General features: G+C 48.4%; 1 pseudogene; it reads left to right on the forward strand.

Annotated features, from left to right (window-relative positions):
- The first annotated feature begins 8,997 nt into the window (after window positions 1–8,997).
- Window positions 8,998–9,172, forward strand: LOC142718424 (U2 spliceosomal RNA; annotated as a pseudogene).
- The last annotated feature ends 651 nt before the right edge of the window (window positions 9,173–9,823 follow it).

Here is a 9,823-nt window from a genome sequence, read left to right on the forward strand (position 1 = left end):
CAATGTATATGGTCTGGTTCCTCTATGAATAAAAATGACGGTGTAGGAATTTTGCTAGGGAATAGGAATTTAAAGTTAGAGAGCTATACTGTGGTGGAGGTGGGGAGGTGTATTTTGGCAGAGATTAATGTCAGAGGATGGAGGGTAAGGGTAATTAATATATATGGAGCAACAAAAAAAGAAGAAAGGTTAGAGCTCCTAGAGAAATTGTCTTTTTTTTTGCCAGGGAGAATTCCCACAATTTGGGTTGGGGACTTTAACTGTGTGACGGAGGGGGGAAAAATGGATGTATCTGGTAAAAAGTTGTACCAAATAATCAAAGATTTTTCTTTTATAGATGCTGCTGAGGTTCATTTGGGAAAGCCACCACCCGACACTTATAGATCTGATAGAGGAGGGGTAACATCAAGGATAGATCGGGTGCTCTTCTCAAAAAATGTGGGGTGTATAAGTTTGCAGCAGCGTGATGTGACCTTTTCTGACCATGTGTGTATGTGTGCAACCTTTGAAGGGGATGCTCGTTTAGTGCGTGGTGCAGGCGTATGGAAGCTAAATGTAAGTTTGTTAGAGGATGAAAGAATTGTGAAGGCTTTTATATATGCTTATAAAGGATGGAAATTGCGGCAGGAATTTTTTGGGAATGTGTTGGAGTGGTGGGACTGGATGAAGAATGAATGTAAAAAATTTTTTAAAAAATGGGGCTATAAAAAAGCAGCTATGCTAAGAAACCAATATAATGAGTTGAATGTTAGAATAGAATGGTTAAGAAAACTTAGCGAGCTAGGGGTGGATGTGAGTGATTTGATGAGGGACGCAAGGAGTGAAAGTAGACGCTTATTAGAGGAAAAAGGGAAAAAAATTATATATACATCCAAGGTGGAAAACTTAGACAAAGACGAAAAATGCACACGATTCTTTTTCAAAAAAATATGTGGTAAAAAGGATGATATGGATGAATTATTGAATGATAGGGGTGAGTGTGTTTCTGGAAAGGATGTGATGAGTGAAGTTGAAGGTTTTTATACCCAGTTGTATGGAGAGAAGTGGTATGATAAGGATTTGATGAATGAGGTTTTGAATGGGTTGGAAAATAAACTTGGAGAGGAAGATCGTGAGTCTCTGTGTGGTGATATTACCATGGATGAAGTGAGAAATGTGGTGATGAGTGCAAATAAAAATAAAACACCTGGGAAGGATGGGATCCCAATTGAATTATATGTGAGGATGTGGGATATAATGGGTGGGGATTTGCTTGAGGTATGTCAGTATATGTGGAAGCATGGTGTGCTGAGCGAATCTATGAAAGAAGGTGTGGTTGTGCTGATATATAAAAAAGGTGAGAAGAAAAATTTGGCAAACTGGAGGCCAATTACTTTGTTGGCTTCTGATTATAAGTGTTTTAGTAAAGTATTGGCCAATAGGATGCGTGAGGTTGTTGGTGAAGTGGTGAATGAAGATCAAGTGTGTGCAGTGCCTGGTAGAAGTATGACTGATAATTTGTTGTTACTAAGGGATATGATTGGGGACTGTATGGATAGAAAGCAGAAATGTATGGTCCTATCTGTGGATTTTGAAAAGGCATTTGATAGGGTGTCACATGAGTTTATGTTTAGTGTGCTGTGTAAAATGGGTTTTCCAAGAAAGTTTGTGTATGCAGTGAAAGGTTTGTATAGGAACGTAACAAGTGAGTTTCTCGTAAATGGGTTCCTGAGTGGAAAAGTGGGGATAAGGTCAGGTGTCAGGCAGGGTTGCCCTATGTCCCCTGTCCTGTTCATTAGCGCGATTGAAGTATTGTTGTGTATGGTTAGAAGGGAAACATTTATGAGGGGGTTATTAATCCCTGGGAGTAATGGGAAATTTGTGAAAGTGTTGGGTTATATGGACGATGTGGTGATTGTTAGTGAAAGAGAGGCGGAGATAAATAGAGCGAGATTGTTGTTGAGTTTGTTTTGTAGTGCGTCTGCGTTTAAAGTGAATTGGGGTAAATGTAGCTTTAAGTGTTTTGGTGACAGGTGTGTGAGAATGGATGGGGTTAATTGTGAGATGGGTGCTATTAAAGTATTGGGTGTGCAATTTAATGAGGATCTGAGAGGGACTGAAAGTTGGGATGAATGTGGTATGAGAATAGAACGAAAGCTGAACTTTTGGAGCCTGAGAAGTTTGACACTGACGGGAAAAATTCTGATAGTTAAAGCTGTTATATTACCAATTTTACTTTTTTGTGCAGTTGTTTTCCCTTTTGCTACCCATAAAATTAAGAAGACGGAAAAGATGATTTTTACCTTTTTTTGGGGGAGTAGAATGGAAAAATTGAAGAGAGAGTATGTGTATAAGATGTGTGTGAATGGTGGTTTAGATTTCCCAAATGTTGAGCTATTTTTGGGTTTGAATTATATCAAAGTGGTGTCTGTGTTAGTGCAGAGGAATAACAAGACTGGTTTCATGATTAGATACTTGGCTGGTTGGATGTTGTATGGTCTGAATTGGGTACAGAGAGATGCAAGTGTGCCTGTGGCTTTCAAGTGTCCAGTGTGGTATATGAGGATTGAGGTTTTTGTGAGGAAAAATGACTTGCTTGCTGTGCCAATGAGTGAGTTTAAAAATAAGAATGCGGTGATGAAGAGAATACGTGCGAAGGAAATTCCATGTGAAATTGCAGGTTTGAGGTCTAATGAAGTGCAGAGTGTATGGAGTAAATTGAAGGTGAGTGGTATGTCAAACAGACAGCGTGATATTGTATGGATGTCGCTGCATAATATCCTACCGGTTAGGCAAGTGCAGAAAAGAAGGGATCTTATTAGGTCTGAGGTTTGTCCGAGGGATGGATGTGGAGCAAGTGAGAGTGTGAGACATATGTTGTGGGACTGTGACTATTCGTATGAAGTATGGAAAGGGGTGGGTGGTTTGTGTAAAGAACTGGCGGGGGTAAAATTCGTTAATTGGAAAGTAGCGATGTTTGGAATGGGTGCAAGTAGTCGTATGAAAGATAGAATTATGTGGTTAATTATGGCATGTGTGATGGAAAGTTTGTGGGATGTTAGAAACTTGTTAGTGTTTAAAAGGAAATTAGTGCCTGAAAATGAGTGTATTAGGATGATTTTGTCTAGACTTTACGTCATGTATTTGTGGGATAGACAGCATGGTGGTGGCTTAGATTCAGAGGGGATATGGAAGTTCAAAAAATGGAAATTCCTGATACGACGTAGGTAATATTGTTCTGTTTTTTTTTGTGATTGTTTATGTGAATTGATTATGAATAAAGAACAAACCAGAATGATGCTAAGTTTGAAGCAACGTGGTTTTGATTTTCAAGGTTTGAGAAACATTATAAGTTGCTTATAACTAACTGAAATGGTTTTAAAAAAAAAAAAAAAAAATCTGTTCTTATCAGTCCTTGTAAGGATAGATAGCTCGGAGAACCACTGGGGGCTATAAACACTAGCTTAGCGATCCAAGAGCGTTCCAGACGAAGCCGGCGACGAACTGCGGAGAAGAACCACCGAAGACGACGATCCAGAAGGGAGAAGCCGCCATCGGGGAAGAAGCTCCGGGAGATCGCTGCCGGGAAGAAGGAGAACTGCGACAGAGACCTTCGGAGAAGAGCCGCTGCTGAAGGGGATCTTTGAAGAAGCTCGGCCGCAGAAGAAGCTCGACGAGGAACCGCTGCGGAAGAAATTTCGTGGAAGAACCTCGGCCAGCAAGGAGAAGATTTGCATAGCTCCGCCCCCTTCGGGAAAGAGCTATCGAAGATCCTCCCCAAGCGACAGGAACAGCTGGAAGAAGCCATGGCCTCAACCAGCAACCCTGCCACCCAGAAGAAGAAGGCTGATGGACCAGGTGAGCCGACCCAGGCCAGGACATCTCCTCCTGAAGCCTCCTCAAGCCAACAGGCCACCAGGAAGCCGAACCAGGCTGCTCCAACCCTGGAGCCCTGGATGAAGCAGACGGTGGCCCTGAAGCTGAAGGAGGTGGACGGGAGAGTGCCGGACATGACGGAAGAAGTGTTCTGCCAGAAGATGCTCCTGGACCAGGGCTTCGCTAAGCCGGAGACCATCAGCATCCAGGCCTTCATGACCGGGATGTTCTTCGTGACCTTCGCTTCGATCAACATCTGCAGAAGGTACTGGGAGATGGTGAAAGCGGCGAGGCCTGAATCCCCTTTCTCTCGCTTTGTGGGCAACTGCCCTGTCCAAAGAGAGGAAAGGCGGGTGACGGTCTCAATGCGGAACCCACACACCCCCGGCAAAGACATCACCACGCTCCTGAAGCGGTTCTGCACAGTGGTGAGGGAACCCACCCACATCCTGAACGGACTCGGCTTCTGGACTGGCAAGTGGTCGGTAATCGTCCGACTGAACAAGGATTCGAGCGCGGAAGACGGCCTCCAGCACCTGCCCCAGTCATTCTCGCTGGGCAACTCCTACGGCCTCATCTACTACCCGGACATGCCGCAGATCTGCAGGAGATGCAGCAAGAAGGGTCATTCGGTGAAGGACTGCAAGGAGGACGCCTGCAAGAACTGCCGGGTAACAGGACACGAGACCAAAGACTGCCCGAAACGGACAATGTGCAACCTCTGCGGACAAGCAGCCCACTCCTACAAGGACTGCCCGAAGAGGGATCGATCCTGGGCAACTGTAGCGGCGAAAGCTCCGGCCAGAGGGAACCCCGCCCCAGCCAGAGCTCCAGCGGCGCAGAAAACCGGGAATAAGAAGGATGGTAAGAAGACGACAGTCCCTCCCCCCACTCTCCCGGCCCTCCCTCGCCCTACCCCTCCCACCCTCCCTCGCCCAGCCCTCCCCACCCCCCCGTCCCCAACCCCTGTCACCCCCACTGAGGCTCTCACCTTCTCCTACCCACCCATCTCAGTGGTCCTGTCACCTGCACCTCTCCCAACCCAGCCTCCCTTCTCCCCAGCTCCAGCAGCACTAACATCTTCCCCTCCAGCTGCTGGAGTCCTCTCCCTGGAGGATTTTCCCCCTCTTGTCTCCTCAGGTGCCATCCAGAGGAAGAGAAAGGTGAGGGACAGCCCAGCGGCTGAGTCCTCAAAGCGACAAGTCGTGGAAATCTGCGAAGATTCCCTTGCGCAGCAGGAGGAAATGGAGCAGATGGTGGAGGAACTCGTGTCTGAACCTGAGGTCATCGACTTCACAACAGACATCCAGGTGGCTACAATCCTGGAACAATTTCTGTCAGAGGGCCTGCTGGATCTTTCGGACCCGCCAGGCGAGGAGGATCCGCCCGACCGGACTGGTAACTAAGGTGTATCGTTTGCACTAACCTTCTTTATTCTCCCCCATGGCTGCTAAACTTAACATCTTTAGCCTCAATGTGAGGAGTGTTAGAGATAGGACTAGATGTCAGATGGTGCTAACTTTTCTTTCCAAGCAGTCGAGTGATGTATTTATGCTGCAGGAATGTACTCTCCCCTCTTCCAGGTCATACCATCATCTGGCCAGGCAGTGGACCCATGGCCCGTCCTACTGGTCTGGTGGGGGCGACTGTAAGTCTGCAGGGGTTGCCATCCTGATTAGGGGAAGCGTATTTACTGTTGACTCTGTCCAGGAGCTCGCCTGCGGCCGCTTGTTGGTCGTAGACGGTTCCTGGGCAGGAGAGCCGATTAGGCTCATCAACGTGTACGCTCCCCCTATGAAGGCTGAGCGCCTGGAACTATTCCAGACCCTGCGGACCCAGCTCGCCACCACTAGGGCAGTGGTGATGGCCGGGGACTTCAACTGCCCCATCGAAGAGGATGGACGAAGTTCCGGCACTTAAATCAAACTGGATGTCAGTTCCAAACTGCTTATCGAGATGGTAACCGAAGCATCCTTGCAGGACGTTGTGGGCTCCATGGGGATCGGCTCTGTGAACTATTCATGGAGCCGACCCGATGGCTCACTTCGTTCTCGGATTGACTTTGTGTTCACCTCCCGGGCAGTCAAGCAGCATGGGCACTCCATGGTCCCCTGCTTCTTCTCTGACCACAGGGCCATTCTCTTCCAGGGTGCCATCGGCCACTGTTTTCCTCCCGGCCCTGGCTCCTGGAAGCTGAATTGTGCCCTGCTGGAAAGAGAGGAGGTATTGGCGGAACTTAGAGACGCCTATATTGTTTGGAGGAATGATAAAGTTTTCCTTGACAAAACCTGTGACTGGTGGGAATATGTTAAAGTTGAATTTCGTTGTTTCTTTCAGGCAAAAAGTCGTCAACAGGCGTGTGAGAGGAAGAGAGACTTCAGAGAGATGCAGCGTCAGCTGCGATCCCTGCAAGACCTCCTTCAATGCGGCTGGGACGTCAGGAAGGAGCTGGAGGAAGCCAAAAAGGGCCTGAAAAGGCACTTAGAGGAGGAATCCAAGCGAATTGTCTTTCGTTCCAAGGTGGAGAACCTGGAGAAGGGTGAGAAATGTAACTCGTTCTTTTTCAGGAAACTCCATGCCGGCCACACGCCCCTGAAGGAACTCCGAGATGAGACCGGAAACATGCATTCTGGGAAGAAGGAGGTGATGGGAGTCGTCACAGACTACTACCGAAGCCTCTACTCCCGGAAAACCACTGACCCCGAAGCCGCCGATAAATTCCTGTCAGGTATCACTAATCATCTTGATCCTGCAGGTACAGAGGCTATGGATGTACCCCTGACGGTGGAGGAACTGCTCTCTGCCGCTAAATCCTTCAGACCCGGCAGGACCCCGGGCAGTGATGGTCTCCCAGCAGAGCTCTATGTAGCGCTGGGGGACTTGATCTGTCCGGACCTGCTGGAGCTCTATGAGGAGATGGTGGTGGAGGGTAGAATGCCACCGTCCTTGAGAGAAGGCATGATCACGATCTTGTATAAGCGGAAGGGGGAGAGATGTGACCTGAAAAACTGGCGTCCCATCTCTCTCCTGAACGTGGACTACAAGATCCTCGCCAAAGTATTGACCAACAGACTGAAGGTTGTCATCGGACAGATCATCGGATCGGACCAAACCTGCGGCATTCCTGGCCGTAGGGTGGCCGACAGTCTTGCCCTGGTGAGGGACACGGTGCACTACATGCAAAGCCGCCGTACACACGCGGCCCTGGTCAGTCTGGATCAGGAGAAGGCTTTTGACCGGGTCTCTCACGAATTCATGGGTAAGGCTCTGCGTAGGCTGCGGCTTGGCAGGTTGTTCTGTTTGTATGTTAACCTGATGTATTGTGACATTTACAGCTCGGTGCTGGTGAACGGCTGGAAGACTGACCCCTTTCCTGTATCGTCGGGGGTTAGACAAGGCTGTCCTCTTTCACCTCTCCTTTTTGTTTGTGTTATAGAGCTCTTCGCAGAGGCTATCCGGCAGAATGGAGAGATCAGAGGGATCACCGCACCAGGTCCAGGACACTTCGAGGTCAAATGCTCGCTGTACATGGACGACGTGACCGTCTTCTGCGCTGACCAGAGTTCGGTGACTGCACTCGTCCAGACCTGCGAGGAGTTCGGACGCGCTTCAGGGGCAAAAGTCAACTGCGGGAAGTCGGAAGCCATGCTCTTCGGAAAGTGGTACCTGCCTTCTCCTGCCTCCTTCCCGTTTACTATCAAGCCGGACTTCATCAAAATTCTGGGAGTCTGGTTCGGTAAGGAAGGTGCAGCCCTAAAGTCGTGGGAAGAACGCTTGGCCAAAGTCAACCAAAGGATCGGACTGTGGAGCCTCAGACAACTCACTATTGAGGGCAAAGCAATGGTCCTGCGTAACGAAGTCTTGCCTGTGCTACAATACACTGCACAGGCATGGCCCCCTCTTGCCACCGTCTCGAGGGCCATTACCAGGACTGTGTTTCGCTTCATCTGGGGCTCGAAAATGGACAGAGTAAAGCGGACTGTTATGTACAAGGAGCCCCGCAAAGGTGGGAAGGGTATACCCGACATTCCCACTCTGCTGCGGATCGCTTTTGTATGTGACTGTGTTCGTAGGACTCTGAGGACAGCAAACGGCTCTGCGGGCAAGGCCATGTCCCGCTACTTCCTCCTTCCCCTCTGGCGAGGTTTTGGCTGGGACAAGTGGGACAGCTCCTTCCCTTACAACTGGCACGCTCCCTGGTTCTACGGAGATGTCGTCCGGTTTGTGAGGGAGCATCAACTGGAGGGTCTTAAGCCCGACTTGTGGAAACCTAAGACGATCCACAAGCACATCAGAGCAAAGGACTCACTGGAGTCTGTTCCAGGGCTTCATGCCGACACGTTGGAGACTGTTTGGACTAACGTGTCATCTGGCAGGTTGACCAACGGGCACAAGGACATTTCATGGATGGCCATCCAGGGAGGACTGCCTCTTAGGTCATTCATGCATGCCCGCAACCTGTGCAAGACCCGGTACTGCCCCAGGTGCCCCTTCACGGAGGAAACATCTTTGCACATTTTCTGGCAGTGCCCCTTTGCACAGGGTCTGTTGAAAGCCTTGGAACATGAACTCAAGGACTCAGTACCCAGGAACAGACTGTCGTACCGCTCGGTACTTTATGGACTATTTCCTGGGAATACCACGGATGGAGCAATCCAGGAAGCCTGGCGCCTTATGAACTGCTTTAAGGACGCTATATGGTTTGCCAGGAACCGTCTGATTTTGCGGAGAGAGAGTGTGTCCGTCCAGGACTGCCGCAGGCTGATCCACAGCCTGCTCAGAGACTATTCCACCTGGGACAGCCCGGACGTCGAAGAGGAAGAGGACTGATACTCCCCTTCCCCCCACTCTCCCTTCTTGTGTGTTGTCTTTCAATAAAGCTTCGGGCCTGTGATTTCCCCCTTCCCTATCCCCTCCTACCCACTCCCCTATCCCATCACTTGTCTGTAATGCTTTGTTGTTTGGCTTTAGTGAATGCAAGAATGTTAGTGTAGCACGTGGTGTAATGTATAGCATAGGCTAGCCTGTACTGTGTATTATACTGTCATGTTATGTTTGACGACTGTTATTATTTATTATTTGCTGCTTCATGGCTTGCGCTGCGTCGCAGTAATGTTTGTATGATGACGATTGATTGTCAATAAAGCATTTTTCAATCAAAAAATCTGTTCTTATCAGTTTAATATCTGATACGTCCCCTATCTGGGGACCATATATTAAATGGATTTTTAGAACAGGGAGATGGAAATAGAGCTTGCTCTGTCCACTCCACGCATTGACCTGGTATTGCAGTATTTCCAGGACCGGTGCACCCTTTCCTTATGTGTTGACTAAAATCAGATTCCAAAAGTGTTTTTTGTGTTTGCCATTGTTTCTGTCTTTCTGAAGGGATCTCCCCTTTTAATCCCATTATTTCAACACCTGTTGGACAATGCATGAGTGATAATGAGCTAATTGATTAAATGCAATTAATGAATACATTGCCACCTCTTGTTTTGTGTCGTCTGTGTGTCTGTGTTTCCGGCATTTCACATTGGAACAGCTCATTCACCTTCCTTGTCTTCTCTCCGCCCTCCCTTTTAGGTAAGTTAAAGAGCTGCACCTGAGCCAGCCACTGATTGATGCAGCACCACAGTCAAATAGTGGAGTGGAGTAGGGGAACAGCAAACAGCCATTAAAGCCGCCCGCCCGCCACAATGTACCTACCTGTGTACACTAGATGGATGTGATGGAATGTACTGTCGTCACTACATTTCAAGAAGGAGTAAGAATTGCAGTTGCAACAAAGCCTTGCTTGCCTACAAAGAGAGCAGCAATTTGGATTTGTTACTATGTTACCTAGAAGAATAACAAACTGTGCAAGGATGGAGGTTGTAGGAGCAAGGAGAAGTTGTCTGTAAAGTTGGTGGATGCTTATTTTCCATTTTGCAGTCCCTTGTCTCCCTCTTGTGGCCTCCTGGAGGCAACT

This window comes from Rhinoderma darwinii, unplaced genomic scaffold (assembly GCF_050947455.1).
Source record: "Rhinoderma darwinii isolate aRhiDar2 unplaced genomic scaffold, aRhiDar2.hap1 Scaffold_466, whole genome shotgun sequence".
NCBI lineage: Eukaryota > Metazoa > Chordata > Amphibia > Anura > Rhinodermatidae > Rhinoderma > Rhinoderma darwinii.